The sequence below is a fragment of the Macrosteles quadrilineatus genome, unplaced genomic scaffold (genome assembly GCF_028750875.1).
Source record: "Macrosteles quadrilineatus isolate MER2022 unplaced genomic scaffold, UCM_ALF_1.0 Scaffold_5__1_contigs__length_97177068, whole genome shotgun sequence".
In the NCBI taxonomy this organism is placed as follows: Eukaryota; Metazoa; Arthropoda; class Insecta; order Hemiptera; family Cicadellidae; genus Macrosteles; species Macrosteles quadrilineatus.
Genome location: NW_026542598.1, coordinates 27,401,518 through 27,417,181, shown reverse-complemented (window position 1 = coordinate 27,417,181; position 15,664 = coordinate 27,401,518). Strand labels below are relative to the sequence as shown.

At 33.2% G+C, this 15,664-nt stretch overlaps 1 protein-coding gene across 2 annotated transcripts in view; it reads right to left on the bottom strand.

Annotated features, from left to right (window-relative positions):
* Positions 1–11,455: 11,455 nt before the first annotated feature.
* Positions 11,456–15,664, bottom strand: part of LOC128993856 (constitutive coactivator of PPAR-gamma-like protein 1 homolog) — a 36,377-nt gene continuing 32,168 nt past the window's right edge. For both annotated transcript variants that reach the window (XM_054417915.1, XM_054417916.1), the window contains one exon: positions 11,456–15,406. The gene's annotated coding sequence lies outside the window, so the exon portion shown is untranslated. The remainder of the gene's footprint in view (positions 15,407–15,664) is intronic.

Genomic DNA, 15,664 nt, shown 5'->3' with positions numbered 1-15,664 from the left:
TACGGTAGTTATTTAATAAACTTCCAGAAAACATGTGGAATATAACTTCAAAACAGTTTGAAAATAAGATTAAAATATGGTTAAGAGAACATATTTTTTATACTGTTGATGAATATTTAGCTTGTGACATTAGCATTTTAAGAATTTAAATTGGATAATTGTTTAGATTTTATATTAATTGTTTGTTATGTGATTCCCTGGTGTTTTTATATTTTGTTATTGTTTTTATCTATAAATATTCTAGTTTTCAATGTACCTTTTACTTAGAATAGGCTATTTACATGCATTATATGCTTGTGACTTTGTCAATTGCACACGTGTGTTTAAAGACAATAAAAATCTTTGACTTTGACTTTAAACGTGATGTTACACTACTTTTTGAGCTTTTCTAATTCTTCAATGATGATTTGTTCGATTTTTGCTTTACCTCAAACACATTTACTGTAACCTAACAAATCTGCTAGCCATTTTGTAAAATTTTTACAGTTCCACCTAACAAGCATCCTATGTTTAAGTTTTACGTCGCAGCTCACTAAAAAGGCATATTTTTTGTATTTATTATTTTCCTCTAAGGCCGACGGTTTTTGAGTTATTTGTGATTAAGTTTTTTATTTGTATTTTGTAGTTATTTTATTATTTTTTAGTTTTTTATTTATTTGTGATATTTAGTTTTTTTATTTATCAAAAATAGGCAACACCCATGGAAATTGACGTTGGTTACTTTCAAGGTTTAAGACAATTCATCCCATTTAGTTAAATAGTGTGGAAGTATAAAATCTTAAAATTTAACTTTATTTAATGAGTAAACAACTCCGAGGAGATGGAGCAATTTATTTAAGTAATATTAACTCGTACCAAGTACTGGAAATATTGCATGCAGTGAGGTAATCAAGCATATTTTGTAAAGTGCGCAATAGTCATATTAATATTTTATCCTCATTTTTTACCCATTTAATTAATTAACATCTCCTTTTGAAAACCCCTTCGGTTAGTATTCGAATCTTGACGAAGTATCGCCATCTTTTTAGTAAACACAACCAAAATTTGTAAATTGTAAATTTAAATCTCCCAGCTATTCTTATGAATAAGTAAACTGTTTTAGTTTGTTTGTTTATAGATTTACTAGCTGTGTGCCCGTTCTACGCACGGAGATCTTATAGTAGTCAGTTGAAACCTTATTATATAAAGAACAGCAGTTGGTTTGCATATTTTCAGACGTGCTGGCAAAACTATTATATATAAACCTAATATTATGACATATAAAGAAAAAGCAAAACATATATAAAAAAGTGACACATTGGAAAAGCGAGTTTAGCATCATCCGTAAACCTCTGTTACAATCACCCACTGCAGTTATGATTTTTCACTTTACGCTTTACACAACCGCCATTGAAACGCCGTCAATTTAATAAACGTAAGTTTCCCAGCCCTATACATCACTGTTTCAAGGTCTTTTTCCCGGTTATCAAAGCTTCAGAGCAATTTTATACACATAGAATCTCTATTTCTTTTTACACATTATTGCATTTACGATTAATGAAATCCTTTATGTAAGGAAAATAGTTTTTAATCTCACTTGGTTTTGGATTTTGCTTTCAAAATGTGATCGGAAATGTTTGCGGCATTTGTTTAACCTTTAATGTAAACATATCAGTGACAGCTAGAAAAAATAATCTTAATCCGAACAGCTGTTCGTTATTTCATTGATGATTAAGTGATAAACATTGGACATTGGGAGAAAACTTGACAAAAATCGCACGAAGTCGGGTTTTTAAACGTCCGTCGTTTTATATACAAAGTAGTGACGCCATATTGTAATGGCTAAAGACAATCTCGCCAATCCAGTGAATACAGTAAAATTATTTGGATCTTGATAGGTACTCTAGTTTTTCAGGAGAAGGCCGCGTAAAATGGCTCTTGGGCCGTAACAGACACGAAGACAGACAGAAATTTAGATGAGACTTGTTTCGGTTTGTTTAATGTATAAAACGTAAAAATAACCTAAAAGTTTATGATTCTGAGCAATGTACAGACAAAACTCTAATTTTATTTATATAGATTATGATGAAACTTGGGAAATTAGTTTATTTATACTAAGTTATTGATATTTTACTAAAAAAACACACTATATTACCGTTGACTGTAAATCCTTAAGCTGATATTACCCTCCCTGTAGCAGCAAACCAAGATACCTGTTGAACCTAATTTTTATTTATATACATTTAATTTAATAAAACATCCAATCAGTCAAATGGAAATTAGCTGAGTCTACAGGTTAGCTGTGGCGGAGTTGTTTTACTCATTAAATAAAGTTAAACTAGAGAGGACCCGTGCTGCTCCGCAGCATTGAAATTTATTTCAGAAAATCTTAAGATAATTTATTAAACTGAATATTAGTGTTAACATTTTACTCAAATTAATAATTTATGTTATAAATAAAATTTGTTTATTTACACCATTACATTAATAAAATATAAATACAAATATTAAATCATCTGCCTTTACAACACTTCTCACCATACAATATTCAATGTGCGTCGTCCTTTTGGTTTTATTTCCACTTTAACTATTTCGAATTATTTTCCTCTCGATGAGGCGACATACAGCTGACCATGGCTAAAAACTGGTTCAAGCAAGTAGACTCCAACCCGATCAATTGTTTGCCCCTGCGCTTTATTAATGGTAATGCAAAATGCTACCTTAATTGGAAATTGTCTTCACTTGAAAGAAAATGGCACAGTTGTATCTGAAGGCGAAAGATCAATGCGCGGCAGGAGTACACGTTACCCGATGTTCTTCCCCGTTATTATTTCCAAATCTAAAATAGTTTTATGCATTTTCTTTACAATAAGCCTTGTGCCATTTAAAAGACTTGTTGTGTAATTAAAAAAAAAGCTAACAATTAAACTTATGGGGAATAATAATGAAGAACCGAGTGAATTTAGTGTCAAAAAAACTTAATTTGATAAAAAACGTAAAGAGAAAAATGAGTAAGACTTATTAGAAAGAATTGAATTGTTGTAATGAAAAATACAAAAGTACATAATGATTGATGTAAACAAATGTTGTTAAACATTTGTAAACAGCTGACATAGAGGAATATAAAATTACTGTTTATTTCTTTACAAAGAGTAACTTTTCCTTAACATATCAAATTTATGTTTTTGATTGAGTAATACCATAGACTAACCAACACAAGTAGACTTCTCATCCCATTGTAAATTTTGTAAATAAAACAAAGGCGCTAGTGTCGATGAAACTTTGTTTCCATTATTTTAGGGTTAATTTCTTGATTTGTGCTTTACTGTTTGGTTATATAACTAGGGGACAAGTTATTGTTTATGATTAGATTGTATTATTTGGTTAAACGAGGTTTTAAATGGCTGTAATAAAGGGAAACAAATTGTAAACAAAACACGACCTCTACATAAACCGTACATGAACTAACAATAAAATTGTCTTCAGCTGTTCCATAAGGATGAGAAATCTACTAAGGGAGTATGTTTTATCTATGGTAATACAGTATTTTGAACATAACTGATACGAACTATCTATATCTCAAATGAAAGCTTTTATTTCTAGGAGTATTTTAAGAACAAAACATATAAACAAACTAAGATAAAATGGGGTTATTGATCACTGGCCATCGGTAAATCCCAAAATAATTACATTTTTTATTGTTTGGAATTCAGCAGCGCGCTTCAGGTACGGCCGATCGTAATAATCAAGGGCTCAAATGAAAGCTGTTATTATGAAGGTTATTAGACCAAAACATATAGGATTACATAATTATAACTGAGGAAATATATCTTCAATTGAAGTAACAATTTAAAAAAAATCTAATTTATGTTTTTTGGTCAAGTAATACTGTAGATAAATCAGGGTTGGTACTGATTTTAAAAAAATGAAATTCCCTGACTTTTCCAGGTTTTCCAGACTGATATTATACTTTTTCCAGGAAAAAGTATAATATCAGTCTAATATCAGTCAAGTATAATATCAGTCAAAATATCGAATAGTCAGAATCGAGAATTATTAGAAAAAATGTAGGCCTAAATAGTTTACTCATAAAACCAATAAGAAAAGAATTAAACATCTGGAATCTGGAAAATTAAGAGTACCAACTAACTTAACCTCACACTTTATGTTCTACTTGGCCTTGACTTGACACTAGCAGATAGACGATACGGTGCTTCTGATACTGATATATATATCGATATTTTGCTAGCGATATCATCGGCTTATATCGGAAGAAACATGTGATATAGGAAAAATAACTACCATGCTTGTACCGGAGACAAAAAGTAATACCAAACTAAACTATTAAATGTTTCAACTAACAGGATAAAATTTTTTTTATAAACTCCTACAAGTGCAGTTTTTTTTAGTTTATTAAAGGTTGAATCAGTATTGAAAGGGTAAAGGTGTTGAACTTTTCAAAGACTATACTCCGGGAAATAGAAGTATTATTAATAAAGAAGGCTTGTCAGAATCTGAGTGGAAAGACAGTATAAAAATTATTGCAAATGTGGTGCCAGTGCGTGTTCTCCACAGCAGAAGTCAGGGCAATAACCGCTGCAGGCATGCCTGTGGTGAGATTGAAACCCTTGCACATGCCCTTGGCTTCTGTCCGTTTGGTGAACTTCTAAGAATCACTAGGCATCACAAAATAAGAAGTATCATAGCAAATGCCTTCCGAAAAAGGTATAACACATGGGAAGTGCAAGAAGAAGTACACTGTCTTTCTTCTAAAGGAAGCACCAGAAGAGTAAATATTTTATTGATAGAAAGAGAAACTAACAAAGGCATAATCTCGATTCAACAATTCGATTTGAAATAAACATAAATCAACCTAACGAAGTAAATGAAGAAAAGAAAAAAAAATATGATCCTACCTTTGAATATTTCAAGCAAAATTTTAAAATTTGGAAAGTTGAGGTGATTGGATTGTTTATTGGTTCAAGAGGAACATTATCAAAATTTTTTGTGAACTTTTGGAAACAATATGATTTGGACAGATCCTTTTTGAAAATTATTACTCATGAAACATTAAGAGGTTCATTGAGCATAATGAGAAATCATCTATATGGCAAACATCAAAATTAATCAGTCTTATACAATTTTATCTTGTATAATTTTTTCTGTGTCATTGGCAACCTTATTTTTTAAGGCAGATGTATTTATTTTTATAAATAAATTCTTTTCTCTTTTTATAAATTCAATGAGGAATTGTATTCAGTATCGTATTGAAATTGAAACGATGAATGTAGGCCTATCCTTCCGCGCATCCCGGTACTAGCAGTGTTTCCATACGTGGGATTATTAACTTATCCCGAAAACTTTTCAGAGCCAGCTTAGCCTTAGGACACATTCCCTTAGGGTGGTGTAATTCACGTATCGCATTTATTCCTAAACCAGGAAGGGATAGTTACACTGATCCTAAGTCATTTAGACCCATTTCTCTATCTTCTTTCTTCCTTAAGATCCTAGAAAAGTTGGTCTCAAGATATATGATGGATACAGCTCTTAGGACACATCCTTTTCATAATAATCAGCATGCGTATGTCTCAGGAAGATCATGCGAGACTGTGTTGCACCAACTTGTAAGCAAGATTGAGAAAGCTCTAGAGAGCAGTGAAGTGGCCCTGGGTGCCTTTCTCGATATTCAAGGTGCTTTTGATAATACTGGTACTCCAGCAATTCTTAATGCGGTGAGAGGAAGAGGTTTTCACGGTATAATATGTAGATGGATTGAATCCTTGCTTCACAGTAGGAAGGTTAGGCTCTCACTCCATAATGACACGATCGAGGCAAGAACTACTCGAGGATGCCCTCAGGGGGGGGGGGGGTTCTCTCTCCTCTCCTTTGGAATTTGGTAGCAGACGACCTTATAAGGACACTCAACAAAAGTGGGGTTTTCGCCTTAGGTTATGCTGATGATGTTGCAATCCTTGTGGTTGGAAAGTTCCACGGAACCATAACTGACCTTATGAATAGAGCTTTAAGGGTAGTGGACCGTTGGTACCAGGAAGATGGGCTCTCTATAAATCCCAGGAAAGTTGTAATAGTACCCTTCACAAGAAGGAGGAAACTGGATGGGATCGGCCCACTAAGACTGCAGGGCACTGTAATAGAGCTGCAGAATCAGGTGAAGTATCTTTGTGTAATTTTGGACAGATCACTTCACTGGGGACCACATCTTCAAAAAGTCACTGAGCGTGGCAAATGGTCCCTTATGGCATGCAGGCGGATGGTAAGTGGCACATGGGGGTTACAGCCTAAACTTTTATGCACTGGCTGTATGTATCTGTTGTTCGACCCGCCCTTACATATGGTTCGCTTGTGTGGTGGCCAAAGATGGAATCTACTATAGCTGTCAAAGCTTTAGCAGGAGTTCAGAGGCTTGCTCTTATAATGATAACTGGGGCAGTAAGCAGCTGTCCTGGAGCGGCTCTTGACTGTCTGCTTGATATGCTACCTATCGACATTTACATCAAGGTGGTAGCAAGTAAAACAGCCCAACGCCTTAGATGCGAATACTTATGGATAACCTCAGGAAACAATAAAGGGCACTCCAAAATTGTTCAGGTGGTACATAATGATGAATTGCACTTGCCTTCAGATCACATGTCCAAAAAATACTCCTTTGGAAAGCCTTTCAAAGTACTAATACCAGATAGGAAGGATTGGTCTGGCGGAAAAGGACCCATACCCACAGGTGATTTAGAATGCTATACTGATGTTTCTAAGATCAAAAATGGGGGCACTGGAGTAGGTGTGCATTGGATGAATGGAGGCACTGGCATTTGTCTTCCAATGGGGGTGTACCCAACTGTCTTTCAAGCGGAGGTCACTGCCATTCTAGTTTGTGCTCAAGAACATCTTAACAAAGATATCAGAGACAAAACAATCAATATCTATACTGATAGTCAAGCGACCTTAAAAGCATTAAACTCTTACGAATTCAACTCCAGGCTCGTGTGGGATTGTTTTGCTTCTGTGTCTGAGTTGGGTAGGAGAAATGACCTTACGCTTTGCTGGGTGCCAGGACACTCAGGCATTAAAGGAAATGAAGCTGCAGACAGATTGGCAAATACTGCCTCTGCGACTTCAATGATAGGCCCACAACCCTTCTGTGGCATCTCACGAAACAGTGCATGTTCTGCGATTGCGTCATGGGCCAAGGAAAAGCATCGCAAACGCTGGGTCGATGTTCCCCTTCTTAGGGTCAGCCAGCTTACTCTGTTTAGGCCTTCTAAAAAGGTTGCCTGTGACCTCTTGAGACTAGACAGACGAAGAATTAAATTAATTGTTGAACTGATAACTGGTCATGGAAGATTCAGGAAACATCTACAACGGATGGGCTTATATGATGGTGAACCGATCTGCAGGTACTGTGATAGGTCAGAAGAGACAGCTGATCACTTACTCTTTGATTATAACGAGCTCTTTGACGCTAGATCGATAACTCTTGGAAATATGGCTAGAGGTAGATACCTTCCTGAGGATGAACTAATTGGGAAGCTACAGGCATTCATTGGGCGCCTTAACTTGTAGGTCAACAAGAAAGCAATTATTGCGCACCCCAAATAATTCAATTTCGGATGAAGTGCTTAAAGGTCTCTTAAAGACCTGCCCCTGTCAGATAAGATAAGATAAGATCCCGAAAACAGGATTTTTAGAGCATGAGCGGGATTTGAAGGGGATGTGGGATAAAACAGGAGTTTTGGCTATGACGTCCGTTTTTATTTACTATGCTTTTATTTTAGTGAAAAACTAACCCCAACCGAAAAAATTACCTTAACAAAATATAATAGCAATGTTAAAACAACTATTTAAACGAAATATGTCCAATTCAACACTCAGAATTTAACATCAAAAATCTTAAGGGATTAAACGGGATTTCTTAACCAAGTGACCGGGATTATATTCTTTTGGTCGTGTAGAAACACTGGGAGCTCGGTGCGTTCAATTAAGCCAGTAATCAGAGGGTGATGATAGAATGTCTGTCGATGTTCGATGTTTTTTATATCGATGGTAGGTTCCAGATGTTTTTGTTACATCGATGTTTTCGTCAAACTTCAATGTTTTTGACCAAGTATTGAGACCTAGATGCAAAATGTAGCATATCTGTAAAAAATGTAGTCTTTCAAGAGAAATTCCAGATTTTTTCCAAAATTCCCTGACTTTTCCAGACCAACAAAATTCCCTGACATTTCCAGGTTTTCCAGGTTTTCCCTGACCGTACCAACCCTGTAAATGAATGCTGATGCTTGATGGCAAATCTACGCGTGCATACCTTTAATTTAAGACCAAAATTATGAAAATCGGTCGGGTAGAAGAGCCGAACGGACTCGGAAAAGAAAAACCAAATTTATCTCCCATAAGAAATGTACAGGGAGCAAATTTTTTTGCATAACTCAAGTAATACGTCAGATAAATGAATGCCGATGCTTGATGGCAAATCTACGTGTGCATACCTTTAATTTAAGACCAAAATCATGAAACTCGGTCGGGTAGAAGAGGCGGACGGACTCGGAAAAGAAAAACCGATATTTTTTAATATATAGATTTTTAGATTTACTACCACACTATTTAACTAAATGGAATGAATTGTCTTAAACCTTGAAAGTAACCGTCAATTTCCATGGGTTTCGCCTATTTTTGATAAATAAAAACACTAAATATACTTAATCACAAACAACTCAAAACCCGTTGGGCTTAGAGAAAAATGACGAATAAAAAAATGTGTATTTTTAGATGGACCACATTTTGTATATTTAGATTTTTCCTGTATCTCTATTATAAAAGTCACTATAGCCAAAAATACAGAAATATGCCATTTTCCAATATGGCGGCCGTAGCACAGCTTCAATTTTAGGAGACTTTTAGTATGTTCAAAAGGAAGGTACACCCAACATCTGTATCAAATTCCCCGCTTATGCTAATTTTTTTTAGGTTTATGGAATTTTTCGCTTATTTTTACTGCACTATAATTATCCCACAAGTTGAGCCACTACTGCTAGTTCTTTCACTTCAAATAAATGCAGGTGTGCCTCAAGGATCGAACCTAGGCCCTGCCCTGTTCCTACTGTACAATTAAGTCAACGACCTGCCTGATTCAATATCAACAGAAGAAACCTGGTCGTTTGCTGATGATTTCAGCCACCTAGTGCAAGGGTCAATAGAGACATATTCAATCTTTAAGAAAGCAATGTTCAAGATGAACAATGAAATCTGTAGTTAATGTGAAGAGAATAAAAATGTTGCAGAAAATGGTTAAGAGGAGATTTGTTTGAATATTCTGGCAGACTTTTTCTGCTGTGCATGCGCTTGGATGTGTTTTCAATTCAATGTTACTTCTCCAAACTACCAATAGGTTTACTGTGGTCTTTTAACACCTAGGCATACTTGGAGGAACTGTCATCCGGTTCCAAATGTGGTTCCGTTTCTTTAGTTAGTTTCCAAAATAATCAAAATAAGTGCATATTTATGGTCCAATTTAGGTCTTTAAAAGGTACCTCACAATCAAATAGGTTTTACAAGCAAATAGAATGCTGTTATAAAAAGAGGCTACCATACATGTATGTTATGTTATATACATAAGTAAAATATATAAAATACCCCCTCCGCAGCAAACCTGCAAACTAAGCGAATTTACATTTGCCTTATTGGATTTACACTAAAATTTCCATTTGCCTGATTGGATTGTATAGACCCTACTTAAATTGTCTCCTTAAAAATATCACAGTTATTCCAAATTTAAAATTAGTTTAACGAGTACTTGTGTTATTTGCTGCAACAGAAAGGGTAAAAAAGTGGGTTTTTTCAAATGTTGATAGCTTAATAAGAAATAAATGCATTTTTCAAATTTTATCGAAGTATGTTCATAAACAAGCAAACTACAACATTTTACTTATTCTCTATAAGAATAACATAGGAATTTTAAATTAAGTTTTTTGGAATTTTCTCCTTAACCATTAGTCGCATAGTAATGCTTCACGATAGTAAATTATTTGTCTTTTTAAGCCCTACAAAATGGTTAGGATAGAAATTGTTAAATTTTACGTTTTTTGGGTCAAAAATTGGAAAAACTAATTTTTACCTTTAAAACCCCCATAAACCCCCTTTCCCATGGTCCGATCATGCTGGTTCGCGAATTCGTTCGAATAAATGTAGGTTTACACGTTTATACCAAATTTCATCAAAATTGGATCATTTTGCTTGAGTTATTGTGCTTAAGGACATATACATATATGAATATGATATACGTATATACATATATGAATTTGAACGGATAGTGTTTTAGGCCTCTAGGGACCTCAAAACGTAAAAGTAAATCGGTCCCGAGTCCAGGTCTTACCATGAGTACTACGGTAATATAGCTTCTTCCCTATATGGGAAATTCGCTAAAAGGAAATCAACTGAATAGGTATTTGTATACTGTGTTATTTGTATTTGTTTCTGGTGTTTTGTCAACTGAGGTGAAACCAACATTTGCCCAGCTCCAGCTGATAATGATGTGTCCCCCTCCAGTACACCTGCCAGTTTTATTATAAATTTAGTTTTATTTCTTGTTTCATTAGCTTTCAATAAAATTTAAAATATTAGACTTATTTTTTGTTTCAATGTGTAAAATCTTAGCCCTTACCATAATTGACAAAAACAAAATACTTGATACAAGCTGACCTAACAAACTACAATGGCCAGACCTGAGATGCACGGCGCTGCGTAAACAATGACAAGCTGACTCAGAACAGCTGAGACCAGCACTGCTGGCCATTCGAGGGCAAAGGGTTAATAGTATTACTGTATTGTCCCATAATCATTATTGTGGCTTAAATATGGCTGGATTATCTCAAAAGTGAAATTGTGGCTTAAATACCGCTAAATCATCTCACAAGTGATATGGTGGCTTAATTACCGGATGAATATCCCACAATTGTTATTGTGGCTTAGTTACCGGATGAATATCCTACAATTGTTATTGTGGCTTAGTTACCGGATGAATATCCAACAATTGTTGTTGTGGCTTAGTTACTGGACAAATATCCAACAATTATTGTTTTTTAGTTACCGGATGAATATCCTACAATTGTCATTGTGGCTTAGTTACCAGATGAATATCCAACAATAATTGTTATTGTGGCTTAGTTACCAGATGAATATCCAACAATTGTTATTGTGGCTTAGTTACTGGATGAACATCCTACAATTGTTATTGTGGCTTAGTTACCGGATGAATATCCAACAATTATTGTGGCTTAGTTACCGGATGAATATCCAACAATTATTGTGGCTTAGTTGCCGGATGAATATCCCACAATTGTTATTGTAGCTTGAATACATCCGGATTGCACAATCACAATCACAATACACACGAGTTACTGAACTTGTAAAACAAATCTTGTTAACCTAAAATTATGGTATAGGAATGAGGATAAAGAAAACCAAGTTAGACATATTCAAAGTGTATTACTCGAACAAAATCTTTCGCTAGCCAGCTGCAAACATATCTCTTCTTAAAGTTTCTACTTTTTACAGCACCAATAACATCCTTAGAAGTCCAATTGACAATAATTAGAGTTAACATCTTTCAGTTGTTGACGGATAAATTTCTCGATTCGTTTAGGAATACTGGTGCTGTTATAAACCAAACCTTTTGTTGCCTTCTCTTTCCAACACTATATCTTCGAAGCTTATCTAACCTTAAATTAGGAATATTACTGTTATTTATTTGTTAAAAGTGACAGAATATGATTTTTATCATCAAATTATTTGAATATTCATAACACATTACTTATGAGGAAATGTAGACCATGTATTAGAACAACTAACAGGATAACAAGTAGTGATAAATATAATATATATTATTTTGATATAATTTTAACAGTTTAAAATAAAATTATGTTACTCACAAACTAATTTTGCATACTGAACACTAGTAAATGAGAGGGAATCTGCACTTGGTAAAAAAAAGGTAGTAATTAAGTTGGAGAGCGGAAAATAAAAATAGATTTGCCAAAATGTTCTTAACTGAAAATAAAGATAATTTTACAAATTAAGTTATGCTTATCATAAAATTACAATTGCAAAATACGGTTACATATTTAGCATTATTTTAAACTACACTCATAATACAATGATAAAGACTAACTTCTTTATGAGAATTCCACAATATTATATGTTACCACAGAAGATAAAGACAAAAAATTTCACATTCCATTTGTTTAAATATTTTTTTTAACTAAGAACAACCAAAACTTTCTTTTCTGATCAAACTGTATTTTGTTGTGCAATAATCGATACATTAAATATAATTTCTGACCAAAGCAGAAAGTAACAGGTTACAAAAATGTTATCTAAATAAAACTTTAAAAAAAAACTGTGGAATTCTTTTGAGACATAAAGCAGTTACAAGAAGTGGATATATATAAATGTAAATATGTCCTCTTCGAAGCAAGTTAATAGTAAGATTTAGTTTCATCCTTAAATTAAACAACAATAAGCAGTTTATATTAATTATACTTAAGGGCTGAAATACACCAGGCAACTTATTACATAATAAATCAAAATGTTGTTAATCAAAATAAACATAACTGTCCATGAACACAAACCAAAATAAGATAAGTCAACCCTTTAGAAAAACCAAATTTAGTTAAATTGTTTTAAATTTAAATGTTTAAAGATTAATATATGAATAACTGAATTTTTAAGTGCTTAATTATGTCAAAACTGCATTTCTTTAAATAAAAAATTGCATTCAACGTTCAAAAGACATTTAAACAAGAACTACAAGTACTACTTGAAATGACAATGACAATTTAACACAAAAAGAATAATTTTTAAAATTCTTCATTTCAAGTAGTAAATCACACAAACTGCTATTGAAGTTGAGAGTAGCAAACTTTAATTTTCAAAGAACAACCAAAAGAAATTATTTATTGGATTATACTTTGCTCCTCTCACTCATAAGACTAAATTCATTACGATAGGTGTCTAAAACAAACTGAAAGAAACTGCATAAAGAACAATAAGTGCTATGATTACAATGCATAAAATGTTGTCGGTGAAAACTCACACATTTTACATTAACTTTTTAAAATAAACAATTACAAAACAGTGTACACATTGATACACTGTCTGATTACTTCAAAAATATGATATACTTCGTGTGAACGAAATAAATCTGTCGGCTCGGGACATGTCAGTCGAGTAGTGTGTTGAGAACTGTCGGGACCCACTGAGAAGAGTCACACACATGTGTGCGTGTGTACAGCGTACAGAACAAGTATGTACCATTAGACATCATAAAACATAGCTCACTTCTCTGTAGTGCTTACATAAACAAATATTAATCTAAAAAATATACACGTTTCAAAACCATTCATAATCATTCAACATAAAATTTCATAACTATATTATGCGATTTACAAATACCAAGCCAGCAAAATGCAGACTGAAAATGTGTATGCACATTCGTGAATTTTAAACACTCATTCATGATAGTAATCATACACTTCCTTTACTAAAAATGTACAGATATTACTACTATTATTATTTATATTTCAAAATGTAAGAGAATCTTTTAATAATTTACATTGATCGGACAACACAACTGTATGTATACATTTCATACTTTACAAATATAAGAGCGTTATTCGTAAAATAAAAGAACATGAGATTTTTTTTTCTTTTTGTTTTTTCTATGATAGAAACACAGAGGTTAATTTAATCTGAAATGTTTACCACATTTTTCCCCGAATGAGTTAAAAGCTATAAAACAAAACACTACTATTCTAAACTAACTAAAATTAAGAGGGTCCAAAAAACAAATTTGGGAAATGAAAAACCTATCTTTCTGCTAAATATATAGATATACGTACATATTATGCAGCGAGGATAACATTACAGTGTATTAAAACGCTAACTTACATTATATCTGAGAGTACAGAAATCATATTATTTTCAAAGCTGAAAACATTTAAACAGATTTCATCTGATATCTTAAAAACTAAACAATGTATTATATTTGCATCCACTTTTATATAGGTCAAATCGAGTTATGAGATGGTAGCATTCTACCGTCACAAGAGCTTAGAATCTCTTTTTAGTCGTAATTTGCTATGCATCAGTGGGTCCCTCGCTAATCATGTTTTAAAAATTTATATTTATGATAAAAATGGACCAACAGTTCTCAAATACACTACTGCATCGTGAAGTCATCTGTCCCTGAATTTACACATTACATGTATGTTCTGCCTATGAAGATGATTTAGTCATTTTTAATATCCATAGCCTACATGAATCATGGGTTTTACATTCGATAAATGTTATTCGTATGACAAAGAACGCTCTCCAATATTCCACAGTTATATGAAATAAACAAGTCACGATAGATGAGCAAGCATCTGTCAGAATCTTTCCCAGTTGGGGGTTTTAATGCCCGAGTCGTTATATTACTTCCAAAATAAACTTTATTTTGGATCGGTTACATCTATGATTCTATTGAAGATTATCTATAGAAAATGGCATCAAGCCTATAATTATTTCATCTGGCCTGACAATCTTACAGCCAACCAACCTTTACCGTACCATTCAATTAACATGAAGATTATATTATATAACAAGTCTTTATTCGAGTTAACAGTTTGCAATGGCAACACACAATTTAGAAATAAATGTTTACAATGTGCTATAGTATTCACATAAACAAACGGCTAAAATATACTGTTAAAAGTGTAAATAAATATAAACACAATAATCATGTACTGCATATTAACGGATAATCTTATTAGAAGTACAAAAATTTGAATATCTCCTATTAATAAATAAAGAATAACATCAACAAAAATGATATATAATCTTCAAGCTAACATGCACCTGGCATTATCACATTTCGACTAACTTAAAGAACACTTTGCGTTGTGTCTGCTTTCTCTTCAACAACATGATGATAATAACAAACTATTAGAAAAATAGATTATGTTGATTCAACAATCAACACGTTTCGTCGCTTATGTAAATAAAATCGTCGAATCGATAAGTCTCATGCGGCTAGAAAACAAATAACAAAAGAATGCCGCTTAGGATACAAACCGACTTCAACAAATAAAAAAATATCACTTGAAGATTTATCAGTCAATGTCTGAAGTTCCATTTTCTATGTTGATCAGTCTTCTTGAGAATAGTATGTGGATGTCGCAAGAACATTCGCGGAATGTTCCTTGTTCACAATAGCACAATTACATAATCGCACTTGTTTCATAGTTGTCATTAGATTTTCAAAACTTCATATAAAATGTTCATATCACTATTAGTCTCAAAACATACAACTAAACGTAAAAAAATACAAAAATCACGCACAAAATAAGAAGTCTAAATCACACGTGCACGTTTTCATCACCTGAAAAAGGACATGAAATTAAAAATTACTACAGTGCCCTTGAATGTAATTTTTTTTAAATATACTTTGATAGAAAATATAACATAGAGTAGGACCTCGATGTATTAACGCTTAAGGGGGAACATAAACTTTTGAGCTATTGAGTTATTCGAGTAAATTGAGGTTCGAGTTATGCCAAGATGTTATCCCGAACATTTTTAATACTGAGGTGTTGAATTCAGGCAGTGTTATCATGCACCACGACCTTTCTAACTTGAC